Genomic DNA, 12,495 nt, shown 5'->3' on the forward strand with positions numbered 1-12,495 from the left:
TGGCGAATGGGCGGGAGATCATCAAGGATCCTGGGCATCGCTTTGTCCAATTTATTTCAATGAACAAACAGTTATCAATGTGTATTTTTTAACTTTCTTCAGGAAACCGAGACCCAGAGACGTCAAAATATTTTCACAATGACTCAATGTGCTCATGGCAGAGCTGTGTTTCTAAGTCAGATCTCTTGACCTGGTACATTCTCCCCACCCCCACCCCCACCCTTCTCTCTTGGAGCAAAGCAGCACAAAGGGAGCCTTAATCACCTTATTTTCCTTGTTAATGCTAGTTGTGAAAATGCCTGACACTGAGCTTTGTCATATTTTATGTACAGGGAGAATAGTGACTAATGATCTACATTATCGTCATTGAGACTTTGCCTAAAAATTAGCTGATTGAATTTGTCAGATCTGACTATGGTTTCATGAGCCACAGTGAAATCACAATTTCCTTTGACATGAATGAATACTGAAACAGCTATTTAACCTCAGGCAAATCCAACCTATCTCATCTTGATGCTGTGATAGGCTGGATCCTTCAACTTGCAGCCCAGAAGGAGGGCTTGCTGAATCATCAGTAGGGCTTCCAATTTTGAGCGCCTCTTAGACACCAAATACTGCATGTCCTCTTGCATATGTCACCACATATAACACTCACAACAAAAGGGAAATTGTTATATCCATTTTGTGTGTGAGAAAGCTGGGACACCGAACTTGTGCAAGGTAGTGCAACTAGTTAAGTACAGGAAGTACAATTCATACAAGGTCCTTTTTCCTAAGCCAGGCTGCCAGAGAAAGAAAGTTTTGAAAGAAAAGAAATCAAAAGTAGTCTCAGACTTGGGAAGGAGCTTTATATCATAACTATATTGGGGGTGGCCATGGGGCTTAACGGTCTTCAATCACAGAGGATGCCAGAGAAGCAGAAGCCAGAGCTGAGCTGGGCTAGGACAGGGATCAGGGTATTAAGCAGGCTCCAGTCCCAGTACTACTGTCCTGTTGTGAAGAATAGTGATGAAAGATAGTTCATGTAATCCCTGCCACAATGAAGTATACGTTTACACTCCTTTAAATTGTAAAATTAAGAAGCCTCTCAATATTATACTGAGTCATGAAGTGACTGTGGATCAGTAAGATCTCTTATACTTTGCTGGTAAGAATGCAAATTGGCATTACTGCTTTGGAAAATAATTTGGCATTAATCTGCAGCGTGAAGTGTTCATCATTTTACTCCTTGATATATTTAAGAGAAACACTGACATATATGTAACCAAAGACATGTACAAGAATGTTCACAGCACTACTATCCATAGTTGCAAAAATTGGGACACAATCCAAATACCACCCTCAGATGAAAGGAGAGTTAAAATATGGTATATTTGTATATTGGAGTATTATACAAGAATCAAAGCAAATAGCTTAAACAATAGAGTGTTTTAGTAATATGATATTATATAGAAAAACGTAATCCACAAAGACTATATACTTCATGATACTTTTCTTAAAATTAAAATCAAGCACAACAAACAAAAAATACTTTATATAAAGGAAAACATGAGACTGATGGATTCAAGTTTCAGGATAGTATTGTCTTAGGTGGGGGAAAGTAGAAGGATGAGATAGGTGAAGATGGGACTGTACATGTTGATGTAGGTTATTCACTATGGTGGATTGTTGTAGTAATGGTCTCACAATGTCCATGTCTCCCTGTATCCGCAGTCTTGGGTAGTCCTTCCCCTCACTGACTATGGGCTTAGGAAATGGCTCTGGCCATTAAAGCAAATATAATAGAAACTTATTTGAACTTGCCCTCCCCTACTGATCCTGGGAGCGCTTCAACCACTGTCATGTGGATGCACTTAAACTAGCCTCATGGAGAAACATGGCTCAGCCAGCCCTATCAGCCTAGCTGACAACCCAACAGTCAGCAGCAACCTCCAGAAAACTGAGTGAGGCTGGCGTAAACCACCCAGCCAAACCTTAGGAACTACCCAAGTGAGCCCAGGCTAATCAGTGACCCATAGAATCATGAACTCATAAATCACTGTTATTTTCAGCTACTGAGTTTGAGGGTACTTTATTAATGGCAAAACCCAGCCAATGTTGCTTTTGGGGTGGGGTGGGGGTTTATTTTATAATAAACAAATGAGGTCCTTGCATGAATCAATGATGAGAACATATACTGTGAGCCAAGGATTGCAATCAATCCAATTCTGTGCACCTGAGGCTCATTTAAAAACAAGCAGCAACAAAACAAAACAAAAACTCACCCCTTCGTTGGATGATTATACCAGCCTTGCAAACCATTCTCCTGTCTAGAATTCTTTGCTCCTTGTGTCAGACTGCTGATTGATAACTCTTTCCAACCCTCAATTCATTCTATCACTAAATGCTTCCTAATGAGTATGAAAGGAAGTGATGTGTGCAGATTCCAAGTTATCTTAATAAAGACTCTTGTCCTGAGCCTTCTCTCTTCACCTTCTCAATTTCTGAAAATAGGAAGGCCTAGAAAATCTCAGACACCATTTGTGACAAGAACAAATGCTAGCTTGGGCCCCTGGTGGCTTTGTGGATGCAAAGGCTGCTTACCCTACTTACTTGAAGTTTTCCATAAGAAAGAAATCAATTTATATTTTGTCTGAAACACTGTAATTTGTGAGTCTTTGTTACAGTACACATTGGTTTTGGCTCCAACTAATAAACTCTTCCATACCAATCCCTACAATAAGGTACAGTAATCTTCCAGATATAATATTATTTTTTAATGGAAATGCCTTTATTGTTTTATTTTAAAAACTTTAAATAGAACAGAAATTTATAAAAAAAGGTGTAAATCCTGAGGACACCCAGTAGTTTGGAATTTATCATTCCATGTTTTTTAAGACATATAAAAGGGTACATGACTATATTTAGGAGACTATACTGTTCATACTGTAGTATCACTTGGGTTGCTTATTCTACAATGTATTATGGGCATCTTTCCATGTCAATACAAGACCTATATAGTAGTCCACCTAATGGATATTCCAAATTTTATTCTAAAAGTTTCCTAGGTGGTTTTTTTCAACTTTAAAATTTTTATTACAAAACTGTCAGGAAGATTCTTTCACCCTTACATCAATTTCTTTTTTGTGCACTTATCCAAATTATTTCCTTAAAATAGTTCTTAAGAAAAAAATTTTTTGGAAGAGAGGATATCGAGTGTACACAATGCATACTTTATCTGGTGAAAAAGCTTATAGATTTCTCATTTCCCATAAGAAAACACCCAGACCCAACAGCCTGGCATTCTCCAGCAGGGCTCTTCCTTACTGAGCTCACCCCAGCCCTGTAAGCCTGGCTCTCCCACTCCCCAGAGCACTCTGCATGTTAGCCATACCAACTATGGTTTTTTACTGAAGACATCAAGCTATTTCACAACTTTGTGCATCTCCTGTTACTCCTTATCTTTAATTATATATGCCTGTTCCATATGTCACACACACACACACACACACACACACACACACGCCCCTACCTTCTATTGTGAGCTAACTTCTTTCTGTTCTTGAAGCCCTCGTTCCACATTGCCTATTCAAGGAAGCCTTTCTTTATAGTTTCCCTCAGCTTGATCACATCCCACTCCTCTCTGCTTCCATAGCAATTTTCACCTACTTTTATCATCACACTTATCACATTCTGCTATGCTATTTATTGTGTTTGCTTATTTATTTTCTTGTCTAGAAATGTTATCCTGAGAGCAGAGTGTATCTGTCTTTGAATTCTCCTTCTCAGGAGGGTGACTGGCACCTAGTAGTCATTCATGGGACTGTACATACGCACTGGTTTTTCCCAGGCATTTTTGGTGATGTTGTCACAAAGATTTATTCTAGATCCCTCTCAGAATATTTCAGTATCTGCTCATATCCCTCTGGCCATAATTGATATTGGCTATGGCACTACAGTGAGTCTAGGGCTGCATCCGCATATCATCAGAGATTCCATATAAGACAGGGGGAATGATCATGGCAGGAGTTTAAACTGTGAAGTCTGAACGTCATCATCAACTTGGCTTAAGACTTTCTGGATATTCCGAGGAAAGTTGAAGATTCATGACTATGTCAAAACCTTGAATGGATGGCTCCTAGGACATACTATGTGGTGTTGGTGAGGAGGAGTTTGTTTAAACATGAGTGCCAGCAGGAAGTCTAGGCTATTCCTTCATATTGGAGGACTAGTATCTATTCTGTAAATCACGATTCCTCCTTCTACTTACATGATATGACAATTAAGCTAAAATATCAGGTCAGATCTTAACCTAAGGAATATTACTCCAATCACAAACTGTCAAGGGTGGAAGTAGGCTTTGAAAATCACTAGAACATCTTCCAGATGAAAAAACTAAAGTTTAACAAAGATAGATGATTTCCAAGGACACATAATAAGTAAGTACAGAGTTGGGATTAGATGCCAGATATTCTCTACTCACCATCCCATGGTACCATCCAGTACTTTCTGATAAGACAGAAGACTTTGGCCACCCCTCTCTCTCTTCCAAGAGACCAAATTAAATATATCCTAAATACATCATACTGCTTCTTCCCTAATTATCATTATTAGAATCAAGAAGTGCTTTTCCAAAAGGAAAATTTAGGTTATGTATCCAATGCTATACATATCAATAGTATCAAAAATATCATAGATACCAATAGATATTTCAAAGAAATCAAATTCTATGAAATCTATTCACTTTCAAAATTGTGAGGACAATCACTGAAGCTTCAATGATACGGAGAGCTCAAGAACCATTGTTCAGTTAATTTCCCAAGTGCTGATAATGTGCTGGCCACTGTCCTAGGGTGTATGGACACCAAGAGAAGCAACTTAGAACATTCTATTTCAGGTTTCTCATATTGAATAGCAATTAGCATTGAATCAATGAGGAAGAAAAATCTTGGCAATATGGATACTCTCATTATTAATATCTTGGATGCATTTATGATGGCTGTATTAGAACCACTTGAATCGTCTTGCTGAAGTCAGTAAATTAGTAAATACCATGTGTTGAGGCACTGGCTAGAATTCAGTCACTGACCTTGGGAAAATCTGATACCATCCTGCACTTCCATGGAGATACTTATTATAGAATTTTAGAGTTTATAGAACCCTCAGGGATCATCTAACCATATGTGTGTATCCGTTGCATATGTGTATACAGGTGAAGGAACTAAATTCTTACAATACCAGTTTGTCCTAGATCTAAAATGTTATTTGGTATGAGAGGCTGATGAGGTCCTAGGTCTTATGAATTCTTACTGATTCTCTTTCTTTCACACTGTATTAATTCCTACGGGTAGACAAACCAAGGAGGTCTTCATCATTCACTCCTAGTATTCATGTCCTTTGTGATTTTCTCGTTTGAGTAAACAGGGACTGTTAACTGCTTCTAACCAATAGATATGACAAATGTTATGGAATCAACTTCCTTGATTAAGTTATATTATCTATAGACTATTTATATGTAACTCTCTCTTGTTAGCAGACTCACTTGCAGTTCTGCCAAAAACCTGAGTGAACTTGAAGCATATTATTTCTTAGTCCAGTCTCCAGATGACAGTGCAGTCCATCCAACACCTTGATTTTTGCCTAGTGGGTCCCTAAGCAAGAGACACAGCTGAGATGTGCCTACGGTCCTGACTCACAGAAACTAGAAGATAATACATGCAGGATGTTGTTTTAAGCTGTTAAATCCGTGGCACTTGGACATATGGCATAGAAAACACTAGATCTCCAATAGAAATATCTGAGATGTCATTAAGTCAAGATGCCAAAATTATATAACATAATACTGGACATATACTAAAACAGAAGACAGAAAATTAGGTGCCATTGGTATATCTAGAACCTCACCTAAATCAATATAGAAAAGTGTGAGGTGTCCAACACAAGACAACTTAGATTAAATGGCCTTTCTGAGGCTCTGCCTGCTGGTCTGCAGTCCTCACTAGAAGAAGGTCTGTGTTCTGCATGAATTGGTAACTGAAGCTCAACTTCTTCTTGCATATGTGAGAAACATTTGTGCATAGAGAAGGGGCCAAATTTTAGAACATTCTATCTGTTGTTACAAACAGAGGTAGGAGTGAGTAAGGTTAGTTAAGACTGAATTTCCATAATTTAACAGAATTAAGCCATTATTATCAATGTAGCAGAAGGTTATTATAAGGGTCATGAGGAAAAATGGTTTCTTTTGGAATTAGAGCATTATGTTAATCCTAATAAAATCTATATTTCACTGGTGTCAGCCAGAATGTGGTCGAAGGTTGAATGCTTATGTTCTTAAGAGATATATGACACCATTTCACAGCAAGGATGTCAACCAGGTTTCTTCTTGACAGAATTGTAATTGAGGAATATTGGCAGCTTGTATTGAATTAGGCTTCACAGGATGTATGCTATAGTAAACTAGCAATGACGGTCATGGGCAAGAGAAGGTGGGAGAGTGGTGTGCATGTCATGCTTGCGCAATAGATGAGCTGTGGCCCTCGTGTTGGAATGTGTGTAGTTTTAGTCCTGCCGGTCATTCATCACCATGATGATTTGGGTCATGTCACCTAACTTGTCTGAGCCTTAGCTTCTCCGAACAGTCACGATGATAAGTAGTTCTGAGAGTTATTAAGATTATCCATGTAAAAGTACCCAGCAGAGTGTCAGGCTTCTACCAATTTTGTTTTGTTTTGTTTTGTTTTGTGTTTTTCCAAAAAAGTCTTTACTCATGATTGCTAAAATTTGGAAGTAACCAAGATGCCGTTCAATAGATGAATGGATAAACTGTGGTACATCTAAACAATGGAACATTACATGATGCTGAAAAGAACTGAGCTATCAAGTCATAAAAAGAAAAGGAAGAATATTAAATGCATATTATTAAGTGAAATAAGGCAATCTGAAATGGCTGTGTACTGTATTCCAGCTGTATGACATTGGGAAGAAACAAAACTATCGAGACAGTAAAAAGATCAGTGGAAGATGCCAGGGTTTACAGGGAAGGGAGGGATGAATAAGCAGAACTCAGACAATTTTTTTTCTACAGCGAAACTATTCTGTATGATGCTATTTTTCCAATCCCATAGGATATAGAACACCAGGAGTGAATCCTCATGTAAACTATGGACCTTAGGTAATAATGATATGTTCAATGGAGGTTTCATTGAATGTAATAGATGTCCCACTGTGGTACAAGATGCTCCTAGTGGGAGGGGTTGTGCATGTATGGGAGGGAGCAAAGGTTATACAGGAAGTCCTGTACTTTATGCTCAGTTTTGCTATGAACCTAAAAATAAAGTTTATTAATTAAAAAAAAAGTCAGGTTCTTTTGAATCTCTTAATAGAGTTAAGGAGGTGAGTGAAGAAAGTAGGGATGAAAGGCCAAAGTAAATTGCCCTAAGAGTGAGTTGCAGACATCAGTGGACCATGGGAAAATAAAGTTCGTGACCAGATACAGGAGAAAATGGAAATCCAATGAAAACCATAGGGATAAACACATCAGGAGGAGATAGCCTGAGTGCCAGATATCAGAAATGGACTGCAGTTTGAATGGCTAAAGGACAATGTGGAAAGTGCAACTTTCAAGTTTACCTCTTTGGCAGCCGTGAGGTTCACACTACTTAAAACTTCATGAGAACAGGTGCCTGCTATCCAAGTATTTCCATCTCACTTTCGCGGGCCACAAAACCACTCGTACAATCCCAAAGGCAACGTGGAGAATGGTGAGACATTCATTCTTGAAGTGATTAAAAGAACAGGGACAGCTAGTTAAGGTGCAGGATGAATAAGAGGGCAAGCACAGGCTTCTTCACTTTTTCAGAGAAGGAGGAAAATCAGGGAGATGGGTCCTCGGCTTTGAAAATGAGCACTGCACTCAGAATTCTGAGTGTGAGCTGACGCTTAGGTCAGGGCTAGGTCTAATGACTAGAGGGGCACAGACTGCAAGGGTAGAGAAGCTTTTTCCTTCTGCCTTACTACCAGCTTCCGACTGCGAAAAGACTCGGAAAGCACCGTGTAAAGACCTTGCACTGGGAACACAGTGATAAACGGCTTGGTTCTTGCCCTCAGAAACTTGTCTCTAGGAGAGAGATGGATAGTTAACTAAATATACTACATGTCACTCTATACTGGGTGCTGTGGAGCAGAGAAACAAACAATATACTATGGTAATATAGAAAAGCATTTGATTTTGAAAAGTGTCAGGATCTGGCTGTGCCACTTTGACTCCTAAGATAAATGAATTTTCCTGGCTTCTAGGCTTTCTCTGCCAACCAGGGAAGTGGGATTTAAAATCTCATTGTCCAATGGATTTAAGGCTAAATTGAAGCATTATTAGCAAGTCACTTTGGCCAAGTCAATTCACCCTTTGAATCTCTTTTAAATTTTTTAAAATATAAAATGGAGCTAATATGGGATGCCTGGGAGGATCAGCAGTTAAGCATCTGCCTTTGGCTCAGCACATGATCCTAGAGTCCCCGGATCAAGTCCCCCATTGGGCTCCCTGCATGGAGCCTGCTTCTCCCTCTGCCTGTGTCGCTGCCTCTCTGTCCCTCTCTGTGTCTCTCATGAATAAATAATTAAAATCTTCAAAAAAATGGAGCTAATAATAATATCTATTTCATTAGTCATATCCTAGTAAAGTAATGTTGAGTCAAATCCTATTTAACAGTTTTGGTGTGAGGGTCATTTGCAAGAACAGTTATACATACACTTTGAAAATGGCAAAGTACTGCAAAAATGTAAATTATTGATGCCATTTTTAAATTTTGTTATTTAATATTCAACATAACTAATTGGAACTTATGTTCCTTAAGGGCTAGAAGAGCACATTTTTATTATTGCCCTTTCACCCTTCTATAAAATAAAATACATAATACTATTCTTTGAACATGGAGTCTTTTCAGTAAAAGTCTTGGACTGAAGGACAATATCCCTTCCCTCCATCACTTCTGAAATCATTGTGGCTTAACAGGTTGAGGACTGTTTACAGAATGAGTTACCATGTCACATTTCAGGATATAGACACATTGTTCCAGCTAAGGGGAAAAATGTTAATGTTATATATCTATGCACAATATACACATATATTATATGTACATACATATACATGTTATGTGTCTATATAGTATGTATACATATATTAATCCTAATTTTAATAATATATGTATTTTAAAAACATATATAAAATCCTAATACCTTCTTTATAGTGTCATATACTTGCTAAATTGGATCCCAGATACATTCAACTAGATGTAGTCTCAAACAGAGTAGAGCTTTATAACTCTGCAGCTAGATAAAGCTATATCCTTTTGGTATAAATGTCCTGTTTTATTTATTTTTGTGAATATATTTCTTCATATTATATGCAGGGAATGTATTTCTTAATTTGCCAGTTAATTAAAATGTGCTTTGATAAAGAGTAAAAAAGATTCAGCATTATCTCTGAGGACAAATGCGCATTCCTTAATGTAAGAGTCTATTTAAAATGTGGTTTGATTAATGCCAAATTCTCAGAAGGTACATTTAAGAGAGAAACAGGCAGGGTTATCAGACTAGGAATTCTTGTCAAAAAGGATCAGTTCCCATTTTACTTCAACCATCTATCTTTGTAGTTAGTGATGTTTTCATACCTTTACAAGATTTTATAAATAAAGCTCTTTTGATATCATTTCAAAAGACATTTAATAAAGTAGCAAAACCAACTTTATTTATTTATTTATTTATTTATTTATTTATTTATTTATTATTTTTTTACTGACTATTCATAGTAATTGGGAATGGTTTGCAGAGAATAGGAAAATTGCTTCCCTTCAAACTTGCTCAGTAGGGATGATTGGTTAGATAAAATTTTTCTCATAGCAGTGTTTCATTTGAACACAAATCCCTTCCTTCTTCCTCACTTGCCTTTTATAAATGTGGGCCAAGGCTGATTCTACAAAAACAGCAAACCAAGAAAGACCAGTGAGGCACTATTTTAAGTTGTAGGGGTAGATTACAGAGAAAAGAGAATGAATTCAGGATCTGAAAACCTGGAAGTCAAATTTCTACATTCATGTAGTAATTGGGTCCTTGGAAAAGTTACTTCAGTAATTAGAAGTTACTAGAACTTTAATGATCTCAGTCACAATTTTTATGTTGTGAAATGGGCAATAACAAAATCTCCCCATCCTGTTTCATAGGATTGTATGTAAAATTTTAAAAAGATCATTAACTATCATTGTTAAATTTTTTGGAGTGCTTCCTGTGAATCAAAAATAAATAAAACAAATATAGTATGTATTAGAAATTCACTAATAATTACGGCAAGCCCTGTAAGGTATGTCCTGTCTGCATTTTGTGGTGGACACAAAATGTTAGAAAAGTTGATAAAATCACCCAAATTCACAGGTAAATAAATGCGCCAGAATTCCAATCCAAGCAAATAATGAGTCCATGCAGTTAACCACACTCCCCAAATAATAAATGTATGTATTCCTAAGAAACCATGAAACACTAGACAAATGCATTTGGTTGCTATTTACAATTTAATTAGGGGTTTAGAATAACTTAAAATGCCTAGCAAGGTGACTGTCACTTAACAATAGTGTTTGATAGTGTTTAGAATGTTGGTATTGATTCTGGTTTGTTTCTTATGTTAAAACCTCACAAGAAGGGAGATCATTTTGCCAGTTTTGGCCCTATAAAGTTAGAGACAGATACATAGTACTATCTTCTTACCTCTTTTGTATCCCCTTTGCCTCTTTCCCCTTCCTACCACATGCAAACTATACTGGTTTATGACCTGGGTTGGTACCTAACTTAACCAGATCTCTCTGACTTATTTCATAAGTATTTATTGAACATCTACTATGGCTCAGTTCCCTGTTAAATATGTAGATTCAGGCATGGAAGAGCGCTCCATACAAGAAGACCAGATAAGCCAAAGCCATTATGAAGCTATAAACTGAGGGTTTTATGGGAGTTCAGAGGAGGGGCTGAGACTCTCAAATGTTGGACTTATCTAGGAAGAGAAGATGGTAAGAATATTCCAGATCATGGTCTAGTGACAGCAAAGGTAAGAAGGTCAAAGAGATAAATACAGAAAACAAACTGGTGATTGCCAGGGGGCAGATAGGGGTGGAAGGAGGGAACAAGGAAGATTTAGAGGTACAAACTACCAGTTATAAATAAATAAGTCGGGCAGCCCGGGTGGCTCAGTGGTTTGGTGACCTGGGGCCTGATCCTGGAGACCCGGGATCGAGTTCCACATTGGGCTCCCTGCATGGAGCCTGCTTCTCCCTCTGCCTGTGTCTCTGCCCCTCTCTCTCTGTGTCTCTCATGAATAAATAAATAAAATCTTTAAAAAAAAATAAGTCATAGAGATGAAAAGTATAGTATGGGGAGTATAGTCAATAATATTGTAATAACATTTGGTGACAGATGGTGACTATACTTATCTCATCTCGAGGTTACGTGGGTGCATGCCTTTGTCAGAACTGATTGAATTATGCATTTAAGGTCTATGTAAATGACACCTCAATAAAAATACAAATAAAACAGTTGAAAAGGGAAGTAAAGAGAAGAAATTATTGCTTATTTCTCAAGATTTTTGTACCTTATTTAGATCTTTTATCTCACATATTGTGGAGATGACTCAAGACAATTTAATATTAATCTGTTGTATTCTGGAAAATGGCCCAACGTCCTATGCCATGACCATATCCTATTGTTGAGAATGTAGAATAATGAGATTGTTGTGTGCATGGAACATGTGTGCTTTCTGGCATTGTGCATATTTTTTTTAATTTTTTATTTTTTTTATTTATTTATGATAGTCACACACAGAGAGAGAGAGAGAGAGAGAGAGAGAGAGAGGCAGAGACATAGGCAGAGGGAGAAGCAGGCTCCATGCACTGGGAGCCCGATGTGGGATTCGATCCCGGGTCTCCAGGATCGCGCCCTGGGCCAAAGGCAGGCGCCAAACCGCTGCGCCACCCGGGGATCCCATGGCATTGTGCATATTCACGTGCATTTATCTTCTTCCTTGTTTGAACCTCAGTTTCTCCATCTACAGAAAGGGAATAGTAATATTTACTTTATCATACTCACACCTGTGGTTTGGTTCAGTGACACCAAATATTTGAAAGAACTTAGAAAACTCTTAGCACTGATGAGCTATCTGTATCCAAATCATTTTCTAATTCTGAAGGGTATGTGTGGGAGGTATGTAAATGGGGAGGTAAATGTCCCTTGACTATCTATTACCTTTCTTCCCTTGAAAATTCTCAAGATTCATATTTCTCAGCTAATGTCCCAGTGGATAATGTCATTTCTAGATGCTTCTTCCTTTTTCAGAATTAGTCAGAAGGAGGTGCTCTATTGTCTTCTGGGTACATACACATTCTGAGTGTCTACAATGTGTTATTTTCTGCAGAGGCTGGAGATCTGTATCTCATTTTTTTCTGGGTTGGTGATGAACAAGGCTAAAGGCCAGTTCTA

Source organism: Nyctereutes procyonoides, unplaced genomic scaffold (assembly GCF_905146905.1).
Source record: "Nyctereutes procyonoides isolate TBG_1078 unplaced genomic scaffold, NYPRO_anot_genome, whole genome shotgun sequence".
Classification (NCBI taxonomy): domain Eukaryota; kingdom Metazoa; phylum Chordata; class Mammalia; order Carnivora; family Canidae; genus Nyctereutes; species Nyctereutes procyonoides.